The 15421-nt window shown below is 40.8% G+C and overlaps 1 pseudogene; it reads right to left on the reverse strand.

Moving 5' to 3' along the window:
- Positions 1 to 1088: 1088 nt before the first annotated feature.
- Positions 1089 to 1179, reverse strand: LOC148555625 (small nucleolar RNA R71; annotated as a pseudogene).
- Between the last annotated feature and the right edge of the window lie 14242 nt (positions 1180 to 15421).

The raw sequence follows: 15421 nt of genomic DNA on the forward strand, positions 1-15421 counted from the left end.
ATTTCTTGTCATTTACGTTTCCCGCCAATTTTACATTCCGCAATTCTCATCTAAATTTTGATTCCGCTCAACTAGAACACACTTCTAATCCGAATTGCTCACTCAACCAATCCTTGTGGGATTCGACCTCACTCTATTGTGAGTTTTTACTTGACGATAACCGGTGCACTTGCCGGAAGGAATTTTGCCGATCGTGCAATTTCCTAAATCGTGGCATAACAAGTTTATGCGCATCAAGTTTATGGCGCCGTTGCCGGGGATTGGTTTTCGATTGACAATTCTCAAATTGGAAGTTAACTAGATTGAGCATTTTTCTTGCTTTGTTAATTCTGTTCAAGTTACTTGTTGAATTTTAATTTCTGCACTCTGTTACATGCTTTCTTTCTTTATGCCTTTAAATTCAAGCAACTAACTCACTGACTCACTAACTGTTTGAATTAATTCCTCAACTGCTCTGACCATACTCTTCCATTAACCAAGAGTATTTCACTTGTTTGGTGCCTGTGCTGTGTTCTTGTATGACAGGTAGGAGAGGAGAGACATCAACTCTTCCATATACCGAACCAGAGAGGACCCTTCATAGACTTAGAAGGGAAGCAAGAGGGAAGAGAGTAATGGGAGAAGAAGAATCTGAAGGAGAATCTGAGGACAATTTTGAGGAAGCTCTAGATCTCAACATGGATAGAGAAGTTCACAACCATGAGAGAGCTGATGGAAACAATGCCATTCCTGAGAGGAGGGTTCTTAGTTCATACATAAACCCAACCTCTGGGAATTGTGGTAGCAGCATTCAGAAACCACCCATTCAGGCCAACAATTTTGAGCTCAAACCACAGCTAATATCACTTGTGGAGAATCATTGTTCATTTGGTGGGAGTGCTAATGAAGATCCAAACCAACACCTCACAAAATTCCTGAGAATTTGCGACACTGTGAAGTCCAATGGAGTCCAGGAAGATGATCATTTTCAGGTGAAAGTCCTCTTGTCTCTCCTGAGACCTCATGTATTGTTGAGACATTCCTTCTATGATTTCCTGCATTCTGCTCATATCCATGGGATCTCTGGGAATTTGTTGCCTTCTTTCTGGAGGTTCAGACTTTTAGACAACAAGATGGTGAAACTCTCTACGAGGCATGGGAGAGATTCAAGGATTTGACAAGAAAATGCCCACCAGACATGTTCCATGACTGGGTGCAATTGCACATTTTCTATGATGGACTTTCTTATGAATCAAGGAAGGCTGTGGACCATTCATCAGGAGGTTCATTGAACAGGAAAAAGACTGTGGAAGAAGCCATTGAAGTGATTGAAACAGTGGCTGAGAATGAGTACTACTATGCATCAGAGAGACACAACACTAAGGGAGTCATGTAGCTGAACCATGTTGATACAATTCTAGCCCAAAACAAGGTGTTTGCCAAGCAACTAGCAGAGCTCACCAGGAAATTAGAAACAAAGCAAGTGGCTGCAATACACACACAAGAGCAAGAGGAAGAAAGCACTGAAGGAGGTGATTGGGAAGAGGCCAATTATGTAGGAAATCAACAAAGGCAATCATATGATCCACATTCCAACACTTACAATCCAGGATGGAAAAACCACCCAAACTTTGGGTGGGGGAACCAACAAACCCAACCACAAAACCACAAACCTTACAACCATAACCAACATAACAATTCCACATACCAAAACTCCAACCAAAGATCATACCAAGCCACACAAAACACTTACTCCCAACCATCATATCAAGGCCAAAATAATTGACCTACCCAACCTAATCCGAACCAACAATTTCAAGATCAATTAAACAGGATAGAAGGAATGCTTGCAACCATGGGTCAAGACATAACCGAATTGAAAGCTTTTAAGGAAGAAGTAATTTCCAACTTGCAAAACCAAGGAGCTGCCATCGAGAAGTTAGAAAATCAAATTGGGTATTTGTATAAGCAAATCCCTGGGCCAAGTGTTTCTCATGCTGCCAAGGCTATTGCAAGGGAAGAATGTAAAGCCATAACCCTCAGAAGTGGAAAAAAGCTGAAGGAGATCTCAAGTGAACCCACAGAGGATGAAGCAAAGGAAAATGTGAGAGACAAGGAACAGGGACAATCCTTTACACCGTCTGCAACAAGAGAAAAAGAAAAAGAGGTCCTGAAGCCATATAAACCCAAAGCACCATATCCTCAACGTTTGATGAAAGGTGAAAAGGATGGCCAATTCTCCAGATTTTTGGAGATTTTCAAGAAGCTTCAAATCAACATCCCGTTTGCTGAGGCAATAGAGCAAATGCCACTCTATGCAAAATTCTTAAAGGAATTAATGACCAAAAAGAGAAGCTGGAGAAATGAGGAAACTGTGTTGTTGACTGAAGAATGCAGTGCCATCATTCAACACAAATTGCCTCAGAAACTGAAGGATCCAGGCAGTTTTCAAATCCCCTGCATCATAGGAGAAGTCATGGTGGAGAAGGCCTTGTGTGACTTAGGGGCCAGTATCAATTTGATGTCTCTAACAATGATGAGAAGAATGGAGATTGAGGAAGCCAGACCAACAAGAATGGCCCTCCAATTGGCAGACCGAACCTTTAAATTCCCTCATGGGATAGTTGAGGATTTGTTGGTAAAAGTGGGAGATTTCATATTCCCTGCCGATTTTGTGGTATTAGATATGGAGGAAGAAGCCGAAGCTTCAATAATTCTGGGAAGACCCTTCCTGGCTACTGCAGGAGCCATCATAGATGTCCAAAAGGGTGAGCTCACTCTTAGACTACATGATGAGCAATTGGTGTTTAACGTATTCAAGGCAATGAGCTATCCATCAGAATCACTAAAGGAATGCATGAGGGTGGATGTAGTGGACATTGTAGTACAAGAAACCTTTGAGGAAACAACAAAGAAAGTGGCAGAGGAGGAGTTCACCAAGGATATTGAAGATAGTGACATCAAGGCTGCTGAAACAACCATGCCAAGCATGCCAGATAGAGTGAAAGAAGAGAAGGAAGCACCAAAACCTGAGCTCAAAGCATTGCCCCCTAATCTCAAGTATGCATACTTGGGTAGTAATGAGAGCTATCCTGTTATCATTAGCTCTGCCCTGAGCCAAGAACAGGAAGAAAAATTGATCAATGTGCTACAAACTCATCAGGACGCCATTGGATGGACCCTAGCTGATTTAAAGGGGATAAGTTCATCCATATGCATGCATAAAATCTTGTTAGAAGAGGATGCTAGACCCTACATTCAAGCTCAGAAAAGATTGAATCCCGTCATGAAAGAAGTGGTACAAAAAGAGGTCATGAAGTTATGGCAGGCAGGGGTAATCTACCCCATTTCTGATAGCCCATGGGTTAGTCCCATCCATGTAGTGCCCAAGAAAGGTGGCATAACTGTGGTGCCAAATGAGAGGAACGAACTCATACCCACAAGAACTGTCACTGGGTGGAGGATGTGCATAGACTACAGGAAGCTCAATGAAGCCACCAGAAAAGATCATTTCCCACTCCCATTCATGGATCAGATGCTTGAAAGGCTTGCAGGACATGCTTACTATTGCTTTCTGGATGGATACTCAGGCTATAATCAGATAGTAGTTGATCCTAGAGATCAAGAGAAAACATCATTTGTTTGTCCATATGGAGTTTTTGCTTATAGACGCATGCCCTTTGGATTGTGCAATGCACCTGCCACTTTCCAAAGATGCATGCTGTCCATCTTTTCAGACATGATTGAAAAATTTATTGAGGTTTTCATGGATGATTTTTCTGTGTTTGGAGATTCTTTTCCTAGCTGCCTACACCACCTTGCCTTGGTGCTTAAGAGATGCCAAGAGACCAACCTAGTATTAAACTGGGAAAAGTGTCATTTCATGGTCACAGAAGGAATAGTCCTTGGCCACAAAATCTCGAATAGAGGCATTGAGGTGGACAGAGCTAAGGTGGAACTCATTGAAAAATTACCCCCACCAAGTAATGTCAAGGCAATTAGGAGTTTTTTGGGACACGCTGGCTTTTACAGAAGGTTTATTAGAGACTTTTCTAAAATAGCCAAACCTTTGAGTAACTTGCTTGTCTCTGATACACCCTTTGTATTTGATAAAAATTGCATGCTAGCCTATGAACTTTTGAAGCAAAAACTTTCCTCTGCACCTATCATTGCCCCACCTGATTGGAACTTACCTTTTGAACTGATGTGTGATGCATCAAACCTTGCTGTTGGGGCAGTGTTAGGACAAAGGAAAGACAATTTGGTACATGTGATTTATTATGCCAGTAAGGTCTTGAATGATAACCAAAGGAATTACACAACAACTGAAAAAGAACTCTTGGCAATAGTCTTTGCATTTGACAAATTTAGATCCTATCTCATTGGATCTAAAGTCATTGTCTTCACTGATCATTTATCTTTAAAATACTTACTTGCTAAACAAGAATCCAAACCAAGACTTATTAGATGGGTTCTTTTGTTACAGGAATTTGACATTGAAATCAAAGACAAGAAGGGTGTAGAGAACAAGGTGGCAGACCATTTATCAAGGATACAATGTGAAGAAGGAAGCGCACAAAGCACACATATAAATGAGTGCTTTCCTGATGAACAACTCATGGTAATTCACAAAGCACCCTGGTTTGCAGACATAGCGAACTTCAAGGCCACTGGGAGTTTGCCGTTGGAATTTAATTAGCATCAAAGGAAGAAATTGGTAAATGATGCCAAATACTTCATCTGGGACGAACCATACTTGTTCAAAAAATGTTCGGATGGCATACTCAGAAGATGCATATCAGAGGAAGAAGGAAGGGAAGTCTTATGGGACTGCCATGGCTCCACCTATGGAGGACATTTTGCAGGAGAAAGAACAGCAGCTAAGGTGTTGCAGTGTGGTTTTTATTGGCCCACTATCTTCAAAGATGCAAAGGAACTAGTGAAGCACTGCCATGAATGCCAGAAAGCGGGGAACCTGCCAAGAAGAAATGAAATGCCACAACAATTCATTCTGGAACTTGAATTGTTTGATGTATGGGGGATAGATTTCATGGGACCCTTTCCCACCTCATACTCAAATAATTACATCCTTGTGGCAGTAGACTATGTCTCCAAATGGGTTGAAGCAATAGCAACTCCAACCAATGATAATAAGGTAGTCATGAACTTCCTCAGAAAACACATTTTTTGCCCTTTTGGGGTCCAAGAACAATCATCAGTGATGGAGGAAGCCACTTTTGCAACAAACCATTAGAGGCATTGCTTCTAAAATATGGAGTCAAACATAAGGTAGCCACACCATACCATCCACAGACGAGTGGGCAAGCCGAAATATCTAATAGGGAACTCAAAAAAATCCTGGAAAAGACTGTGGGAACTTCAAGGAAGGACTGGTCGATTAAGCTAGATGATGCTCTTTGGGCATATAGGACAGCTTTCATAACACCAATTGGAATGTCTCCTTACCAACTAGTATATGGAAAAGCTTGCCATTTGCCACTGGAGTTGGAGCACAAGGCATTCTGGGCCTTGAAACTCTTGAACTTGGACAGCAAAGCTGCTGGAGAAAGAAGGATGCTGCAAATTCAAGAGTTGGAAGAATTCAGAGCTGAAGCTTATGAGAATGCCAAAATTTACAAAGAAAGAGCAAAGAAGAAGCATGACAGCAACATAGCCCCAAGGAAATTTGAGGAGGGACAAAAAGTATTGCTCTACAATTCTAGGCTGAAGCTATTTCCAGGGAAGCTAAAATCAAGGTGGTCTGGACCATTCCTGGTCACCAAAGTCTCCCAATATGGACAAATAGAAATCATGGAAGAAAAGTCACAACGAACCTTCACGGTGAATGGTCAAAGACTCAAACATTACTTGGGAGATGTGGAGGAGAAGGACAAGGTTAAATATCACCTCAACTGAGGCAGCTGACCGTCAAGCTAATGACGTTAAAGAAGCGCTTGTTGGGAGGCAACCCAACCTGAGGTAATACTCCCTTGCTGTTTCTTTTATTTGTTTCAATAAAAAGGTGAAGTAGTTTCTGTGCATTGCAAAGAATTAAGTTTGGTGTTTCACACCAAACAATGAATTCGTGGATCAATAATTCAAAGGGGAATGTGTGACTCTAAGTTTGGTGTTCCACCATTAAGCTCAACTGAACACAACAACCTTTGAATTATATGAAAGGAACAACCATTCTAAGCAATCACAGAAATGCTTAAAATCCTTAGCAGCAACTTCATTCCAAGGAGAATTCAAGGATTCAAAGAACAGAGAAGTAAGTAGGAGACTAAGTTTGGTGTTCACACACCAACTTAAGACTCAGACACTTGCCCATACATAGTTGAGCTAACCACTCAAGTGCTTGAGAAGCAAGCAACTTCATCACTCTTAGCAGGAAAGGAAACAAGGATTTTAGAAAGAACATGAAGCAACAACTAGGAGAAGAAGGAGAAATCAAATTGTTCCTGGCAACAAGGAGAAAACAAGAAATTTCACAAGGTGGTGTTGTTCCTTGACATTTCTTTAAAATGGGTAAACAAAAGCATGCTTGTTCTGGTATAAACTGAAATTGTTGAATCTGTCTGGAATGTAAAGTTTCTAGTATGTTTGTCTGTTTAGTGCTTTGAATAAAGTGAATGCCTTGATGTTTGGATATAACTTCATCTTCTTAATCAAATGCTTGCCATGCTTGTTCTGTTTCCAAAAATAAAAGAAAAGTTTGAACAAAAGTAACTTGGCTCAATTAGTGACAAATCAAGTAGAATTAAGTGGTGGTATGCATGCTTGATTGTCTAAGTCAGATCACTGGAAATAGAGTGTAGAATTATCATTTTTTGTGTAGAAATTGAAAACTGTCTATAGATCTTGATGAATAAATATCTTTGGCCATGAAGAAGAAAGAAAAAGAAGAAGAAAAAGCCACTGAAAAAGGGCAACCAAAAAGCAAAAAAATTGAGAAAATAAGCTAGGCACCAATGGTTTGAACTTCTGAGACAAATGCCTGTGGTGTTTATGTATTAAGGATATGCTTGGATGAATAGGTTCTGAGGAGTGTTTCAACACTTGGTAACTTGGGTTAACTAACCCGGGATTATCAACCAAAAGTCCATTATCAAGAGCAACCTAAATACAAAACATTTAATCACACAAAGAGGTGCTGGGCACCAATGTCTCAAGAAGAAATGTGAACTAAAATGCCTGGAGTGGATATGTGTAGTGCACTGATAAGAAAAAGAAAATGCCAAAGGCTGGTGCAACACATGACACTAAGCAAACAAGGAGCAAAGAAGCTCTAAGAAAAAGAAAAGAAAAACAAAGAAGAGAAAAGTGCCAAGGACATAAGAGTAACAAGAGGCCATAGCAGTGTTTGATGGATGCAATGAAAAAGTGATAATCTTACCTGATAAGAATGAAAAAGTGATGCTGCAACTTTCTGCATAAAACCCTTCTGATGAACTTAAAGTGCTTACTAATATAGCCAATGGGATTGCTTTCTGTTCATGCTTTTTTCTCAAATAACTCAGGACTTGCTTAGGGACAAGCAAGTATTAAGTTTGGTGTTGTGATGCCAAGGCATCTTAGGCTAGTTTCACTAGCATTTTTCTGTTAGTTTTAGTGGTTTTATGCATTTTCTTGAGCTTAAAGTAACCAAGAATGGTTAAATGAATAACAAAGCAATGAACCATCCAAACAGTATGATTTTGATGCAAATTCCATGAGTTTTTAGTTATATTACTTGAATGCTATGAATGGAAGATTTCTCATGAAATTTTGCAAGACTTTGATGCAATTGTTTGGATGATTTCAGGGAAGAAGAGGCTAGGCAAGGAAGCAACAAAACCAATAAAGGAAGCTTGAATACCACATGTGGAGTTTAAGTTCCAGTTTAAGCTTAAACTGGAGCTTAAACGCCAGAATCATGAAGGCTAAGAAATGCTGGAACTGAAGTTTAACCTCCAGTTTAACCTTAAACTGGAGGTTAAACGCCAGAATGAAAGTCTCACCAAAGAAGCATTTCCACGTTTAACCTCCAGTTTAACCTTAAACTGGAGGTTAAACGCCAGAAGTGGGAAATTCACCATGGGAGCAATTCCACGTTTAAGCTCCAGTTTAACCTCAAACTGGAGCTTAAACGTGTTCGACACAAACTCTCACCAAAGAAGCATTTTCACGTTTAACCTCCAGTTTAACCTTAAACTGGAGGTTAAACGCCAGAAGGAAGAAAGGCACCAGGAGCTTAAACGTGTTCGACCAAGTTTTCTCCTCCAGGGTTGCTCTTTCCCCTCTTCCACGTTTAAGCTCCAGTTTAACCTTAAACTGGAGCTTAAACGTGTTCGACCTCCAGGGCTGCCTTTCCTATCTCCACGTTTAAGCTTCAGTTTAACCTTAAACTGAAGCTTAAACGTGTTCGACTAAGTGACCCTCCAGGGCTGCCTTCTTCCATTTCCACGTTTAAGCTTCAGTTTAACCTAAAACTGAAGCTTAAACGTGCTTCCACAAAAGGCATCACTGGAAGTGTCTGGCGTTTAAGCTGCAGTTTAAGCTTAAACTGCAACTTAAACGCCACTCTTGGAAAAGGTTTCTGGGCCAAAAATATTGCGGTTTAAGTTAGTATTTGAGCACAAACATTAACTTAAACTTACTCTGGTATGAAACCCAATTGAATATCATGGTTTATGGGATTGGGCCTGAAGGATTGATGAGTCTGAAATTTCAATTTGTTGAGTCATGTGTCATTATTTGATTATCACTAAGTTGGCTCAATGAATATTACAGAATTTGGATCAGCAGCCTCATCAAGATTATGGATCATAAACCCAAGGCAAAAGGAAAGCAGGGAGAGGCCTCAAAGCCCAAGAAACACAACAGAAGCTCAATATAGAAAGTGTATAAATAGGATAGAATTTAAGTTAGGAAGGGACTTTATCTTCATTTTGGCTAGTTTTAATATCTTTGTAATTGAATTCAGAGCTATGATTCACTAAACCCCCTTTCATTGGGTTAGGGAGCTCTATTGTAATTCAATGAATCAATAATAGTTTATCTTCTTCTTCAATCTTTTCTCTTGAATTTTGTTAGAAAGCTTCTCGATCTAATTCCATTGGGTAGTTGTCTTGGGAAAGAAACTACCCATAATTGGAATCCTTCGGAACCTTGGGAAAGGAATGGAGGATTCATGCTAGAGAAGCTTTCTCACAGTGAATTGGATTGGGGTTTGGATGGATATTGTGACATGTAATCCTACCAAATTGTGGTTCATAAAACTGTGTGGTATAATCAGTGATCGAGCATCATCTCTTCTTATGAACATTTAAACCAAGGGATTGGGAATTTGTTTGTTTTTAGAGAGAATTGGTGAGCCAAGGGATTGGGATCCAATCATATAAGATTGCCAAGCAAAATTAAATGAACGCATTGGTTGAGGAAGAGATAAACATGTTTTGATTCGGAGATCTCAATATCTCCTATAACCCAATGAATTCCCCATTTCTGATTTCCACTTTCTCTTTACATTCTGCAATTAAATTCATGCAATCACCCCCATTCCCTTTTAATTTCAGCAATTTAGCTTCTGCTCTTTACTTCATGCAATTTAAGATTCCGCCATTTCAATTTCTTGTCATTTACGTTTCCCGCCAATTTTACATTCCGCAATTCTCATCTAAATTTTGATTCCGCTCAACTAGAACACACTTCTAATCCGAATTGCTCACTCAACCAATCCTTGTGGGATTCGACCTCACTCTATTGTGAGTTTTTACTTGACGATAACCGGTGCACTTGCCGGAAGGAATTTTGCCGATCGTGCAATTTCCTAAATCGTGGCATAACAAGTTTATGCGCATCAGAGAGCAAGTCATATTCAATGAGTATCTAATTGGCATGCATAAAGCAAAGTGAATTCAACACTCTCAGAAGAGAGCAAGTGAATGAAGAGGGAGCACCAATTTAAAAGTATATGACTAAAATAAACCTAAATGGCATTTGTGCATTTCCTTGAACACTTGGTGTGCAATTAACATGCAATGATCAATTATGAAAACTAAATCAATTATAGGCCCAAAATGGAATATCAATCATCACATAACATCACCTACTTTCAAAGATAATGAAAGATAACAAGAAGATCTATCAAAACAATTCAAAGTTCAATTTCAACTTCCATGGAAAAGCAAGAAAAAGAAAAAGTAAACAAGCAAAAAGCAAGTAGTATAATCATGCACTAAAAGAGAAAATAAGGGAATTAACAAGAAATATCTAGGTAGAAGAAAGAAGATTATGCAAAGAGAGTAAGAAAAGAGATATAGAAGAAGTAGAACCTTGAGAAGTATAAAAGAACAAGGTTGAATTTTTATTTGTGAAGATAAGAAAGAAATAGAAGAGATGTAGTGCCACTGGAGGTGGTGGTGGTTGCCGGTGAGTGGCCGGAGACGGTGGTGAAGTAAGGAAGAGGAAGAGGAGAAGAGAGGTGATGGTGGAAGGAGAAGAAGAAAGAAAATAAGAGAAGAAGTGAGAAAGAGAGACAGAACAAGGCGCGCTAGCTTTAAAACTAGTTTGCGCACGCGCATGGTGCGCTAGCGGGTCAGTGAGGATGGAGCGAGGTGCGCGTACACGTCTAGGGCACGTACGCCTGAAGTCAGTTGGGTGCTTGGCACAGAGTTGGCACAAATTAGGCCTAATTCTCGGGTGAATTGTACCAGAGTTGGCATGCAGCACAGGCGCGCGGACATGCACAGTGCGCGGACGCGTGCCTGATCGAATTGGTGACCGGCGCGGATGCGCCAAGTACGCCTGTGCATCAGTGCGGGCACAAGGTAGGCACAAATAAGGCACAACTCTCTAGATTTTGTACCAGGGAGTTCAGATTGTACAATCGGCGTGTGCACACAGTGCGCTTCCGCGTCGATGGCTATGTGTGGAGGGGCGCGCAGGCGCCACGTACGCTGGCACGTGGGTGCCTGGCTTGAAATGGGCACAAGGTGGGCACAACTTTCTGGTTTTTGTACCATGAGTATAAAATTCACCACTGGCGCACGCGCGAAACAGTGCGCTCGCGCGTGGATGCCCTTTTTCCCTCTTCCCCTTTTTTTATACAACATAGAAAGAGCTATTCTAACACATTCTTGGTAGGTGTTTAAGCTAGTAGTCAAAGAGACATTCACAAATTTATGTGCTATTCAAAACAAAGCATTCTCCCTACTTCAACAATTCATCCATACCAAAATGAGGAAACTATATGAATATCCTATCTATCCATCAAGAACAATAAAACTAGCATTCCTAAGCAATCAACAACATCAAGAAGTAACAAAATTCACAAAAATCTAAAGCTAGAAGCAAGAAAGTATACAAAAGGAAGATCTTACCACGGTGGGATGCCTCCCACCAAGCACTTTTCTTTAACGTCCTTAAGTTGGACGGTCAGTCGCTCAAGCTTCTTCTCCTTTAGGTGCATCCATCAGTAGGAACACCTCTAGCTCCTTTGGAGATTTGTATCCATGGTACTTCTTCACTCTATGTCCATTCACCTTGAAAGTTGCTTCACTTTTATGGTCAAACAATTCTACTACCGCATAGGGCTTTATCTCCTTCACCTTGAAGGGTCCTTCCCATCTAGAACGGAGCTTGCCAGGCATGAATCTAAGCCTCGAATTGTAGAGGAAAACATCATCACCTTCTTGGAAATCCTTCTTCCGAATGTGATGGTCATGAAATTCTTTAGTCTTTTCCTTGTAGATCTGGGCATTGGTGCACAAATTATGAATCACACTTTTCACAACTCGTACCACTAACCAGCAAGTGCACTGGGTCGTCCAAGTAATACCTTACGTGAGTAAGGGTCGAATCCCACGGAGATTGTTGGTTTGAAGCAATCCATAGTTATCTTGTAAATCTTAGTCAGGAAGTCAATTATGTTTATCAGTTGAATTGCGAATAACAAGTTTAAAACTAGGTTGGTTTCTTAACTTCAGTCACCATGAAGTGACACTTTTCCCAGTTTAAAACTAGGTTGGTTTCTTGGCATCTTTTCAAAACAAGTTTCAGGTGATCAAGACAGGAGCTGAATGAGTCTCCATATACTGAGAAGTCATCCATGAAGACTTCCAGAAATTTTTCCACCATGTCAGAGAAAATAGCGAGCATGCATCTCTGGAAGGTTGCAGGCGCATTACATAGCCCAAATGGCATCCTTCTATAAGCAAACACTCCGGATGGACATGTGAATGCTGTTTTCTCTTGATCCTGGGGATCTACTACAATCTGGTTATAGCCTGAGTAGCCATCCAAAAAGCAGTAATAATCATGACCTGCTAGTCTTTCTAGCATCTGGTCTATGAATGGTAAAGGAAAATGATCCTTTCTGGTGGCTGTATTGAGCCTTCTGTAGTCAATACACACGCGCCACCCTGTAACTGTTCTTGTAGGAATCAGTTCATTTTTTTCATTATGAATCACTGTCATGCCTCCCTTTTTTGGGACAACTTGAACAGGGCTCACCCAGGGGCTATCAGAAACAGGATAAATAATCCCAGCCTCCAGTAATTTGGTGACCTCTTTCTGCACCACTTCCTTCATGGCTGGATTTAGCCGCCTCTGTGGTTGAACCACTGGTTTGGCATTATCCTCCAATAGGATTTTGTGCATGCATCTAGCTGGGCTTATACCCTTAAGGTCACCTATGGACCACCCAAGAGCTGTCTTGTGTGTCCTTAGCACATGAATAAGTGCTTCCTCTTCCTGTGAATTTAAAGCAGAGCTTATGATCACTGAAAAAGTGTCACCTTCTCCCAGAAATGCATATTTCAAGGATGGTGGTAGTGGCTTGAGCTCGGGTTTAGGAGGTTTTTCCTCTTTCAGAAGAGAGTTCAGAGGCTCTTTCATGTCCCCTGAATCCTCCAAATCAGGCTGAATATCTTTAAAGATGTCTTCCAACTCTGATTCGAGACTCTCAGCCATGTTGATCTCTTCTACCAAAGAGTCAACAAGATCAACTTTCATGCAGTCTGTTGATGTGTCTGGATGCTGCATGGCTTTGACAGCGTTCAACTTGAACTCATCATCATTGACTCTCAGGGTTATTTCCCCCTGTTGGACGTCAATGAGGGATCGTCCAGTTGCTAGGAAGGGACTTCCTAGAATAAGAGTAGCACTCTTGTGCTCCTCCATTTCCAGCACAACAAAGTCAGTGGGAAAGGCGAATGGCCCAACTCTGACAATCATGTCCTCAATCACGCCTGATGGGTATTTAGTGGAACCATCAGCAAGTTGGAGACATATCCGGGTTGGTTTAACTTCTTCAGTCAAGCCAAGCTTCCTGATAGTGGATGCAGGTATTAGGTTGATGCTTGCCCCAAGATCGCATAAAGCTGTCTTGGTGCAGTTACCTTCTAATATGCATGGTATCAGAAAACTCCCAGGGTCTTTAAGCTTTTCAGGAAAGCTCTCTAGAATGACTGCACTACATTCTTCAGTGAGGAGAACTCTTTCTGTTTCTCTCCACTCCTTTTTATGACTCAAGATCTCTTTCATGAACTTGGCATAAGAAGGTATTTGTTCAAGTGCCTCTGCAAATGGAATCTTTATTTCAAGAGTCCTTAGATAATCTACAAAGCGAGCAAATTGCTTATCCTGCTCTTCTTTCCGGAATTTTTGAGGATAAGGTATCTTGGCTTTATATTCCTCAACCTTAGTGGTTAAAGAAGCCTTTTTAGAAGGGTTGTTATCAGCACTTGTGTGTGTCTGATCCCTCACTGGCAATTGAGTGCCAGAGTCAGAAGCTGGAGTGACGTTAGACGCCAGCTCACTGTCTGTTCCTGGTGCCTGAACGCCAGAAATGTGCCCATTTTGGGCGTTCAACGCTGGATTCTGCCCCATTTGGGCGTTCAACGCCAGATTCTTGCCCATTTCTGGCGTTGAACGCCAATTCTGCCTTGTTTCTGGCGTTGAACGCCAGTTTTGGGCATGGACTGGGCGTTCAGCGCCAGCCTTCCACCCATTTTCTGGCGTTTTAGCGCCAGAATTATTTTTCCCTGGGCTCTTACTGTCCTCAGGTGAATCTTTGGTGGGTTGCTCATTTTTTGAATTTTTGATGCCTTGAGGAGGGGTATTTAATGTTTTCCCACTCCTTAATTGAACTGCTTGGCATTCTTCTGCTATTTGCCTTGATAGCTGCTGCTTTGTTTGCTTAAACTGTTCGTCCATATGTATATTAGCTATCCTTGTCTCCTGTAGCCTGTCCTTGAATTCAGCTAGCTGCTTTGTTAGAAAATCCAATTGCTGATTGAATTCAACAGCTTGTTTTACAGTACTGAATTCAGCAGTTGCTATTTTAACCTCTTCATTCATGGAAGGGTTGCTGCTTAGGTACAGATGCTGATTCCTGGCAACTGTATCAATGAGCTCTTGAGCCTCTTCAATTGTCTTTCTCATATGGATAGATCCACCAGCTGAGTAATCTAGAGACATCTGAGCTCCTTCTGCAAGCCCATAATAGAAGATGTCTAACTGAACCCACTCTGAAAACATTTCAGAGGGGCATTTTCGTAGCATCTCTCTGTATCTCTCCCAGGCATCATAAAGAGATTCATTATCTCCTTGTTTAAAGCCTTGGATGTCCAGCCTTAGCTGTGTCATCCTTTTTGGAGGAAAATACTGATTCAGGAATTTTTCTGTCAGCTGTTCCCATGTTCTTATGCTGGCCTTAGGTTGGTTATTTAACCACCTCTTAGCTTGATCTTTTACAGCAAATGGAAACAGTAATAGTCTGTAGACATCCTGATCTATTTCCTTATCATGTACTGTGTCAGCAATTTGTAAAAATTGTGCCAGAAACTCTGTAGGTTCTTCCTGTGGAAGACCGGAATACTGACAACTTTGCTGCACCATGATAATGAGCTGAGGGTTCAACTCAAAGCTACTAACTCCAATGGAGGGTATGCAGATGCTGCTCCCATATGAAGAAGTAGAGGGGTTAGAATATGACCCCAGAGTCCTCCTGGACTGTTCATTTCCACTTATGTCCATGATGGATAAAGGGATATAACTTGGATTGATTTACCTTTTTATTTATTTTATTTTATTTATTAAAAAAATTTTTTTTTTTGAAAAATCAACAAGAAAACACCAAACTTAAAGTTTGGCACAGGATTTAGAAAGGAATATTTTTGAAAAAGATTTTAAAAATATGATAGCCAATTACCATGAACATAAACACCACGTTCTAACTAATTGAGCTATAAATTTAAAGTGTTTTAACAAGGGATAAATAATAAAAGACTCTTAAACTAAAAAGAAAATTTTTTCCTAATCTAAGCAACAAAATAAACCGTTAGTTGTCCAAACACGAACAATCCCCGGCAACGGCGCCAAAAACTTGGTGCACAAATTGTGAATCACACTTTTTACAACTCGTACCACTAACCAGCAAGTGCACTGGGTCGTCCAA

The sequence above is a fragment of the Arachis ipaensis genome, chromosome B6 (assembly GCF_059453495.1).
Source record: "Arachis ipaensis isolate K30076 ecotype BB chromosome B6, ASM5945349v1, whole genome shotgun sequence".
Taxonomy (NCBI): Eukaryota; Viridiplantae; Streptophyta; class Magnoliopsida; order Fabales; family Fabaceae; genus Arachis; species Arachis ipaensis.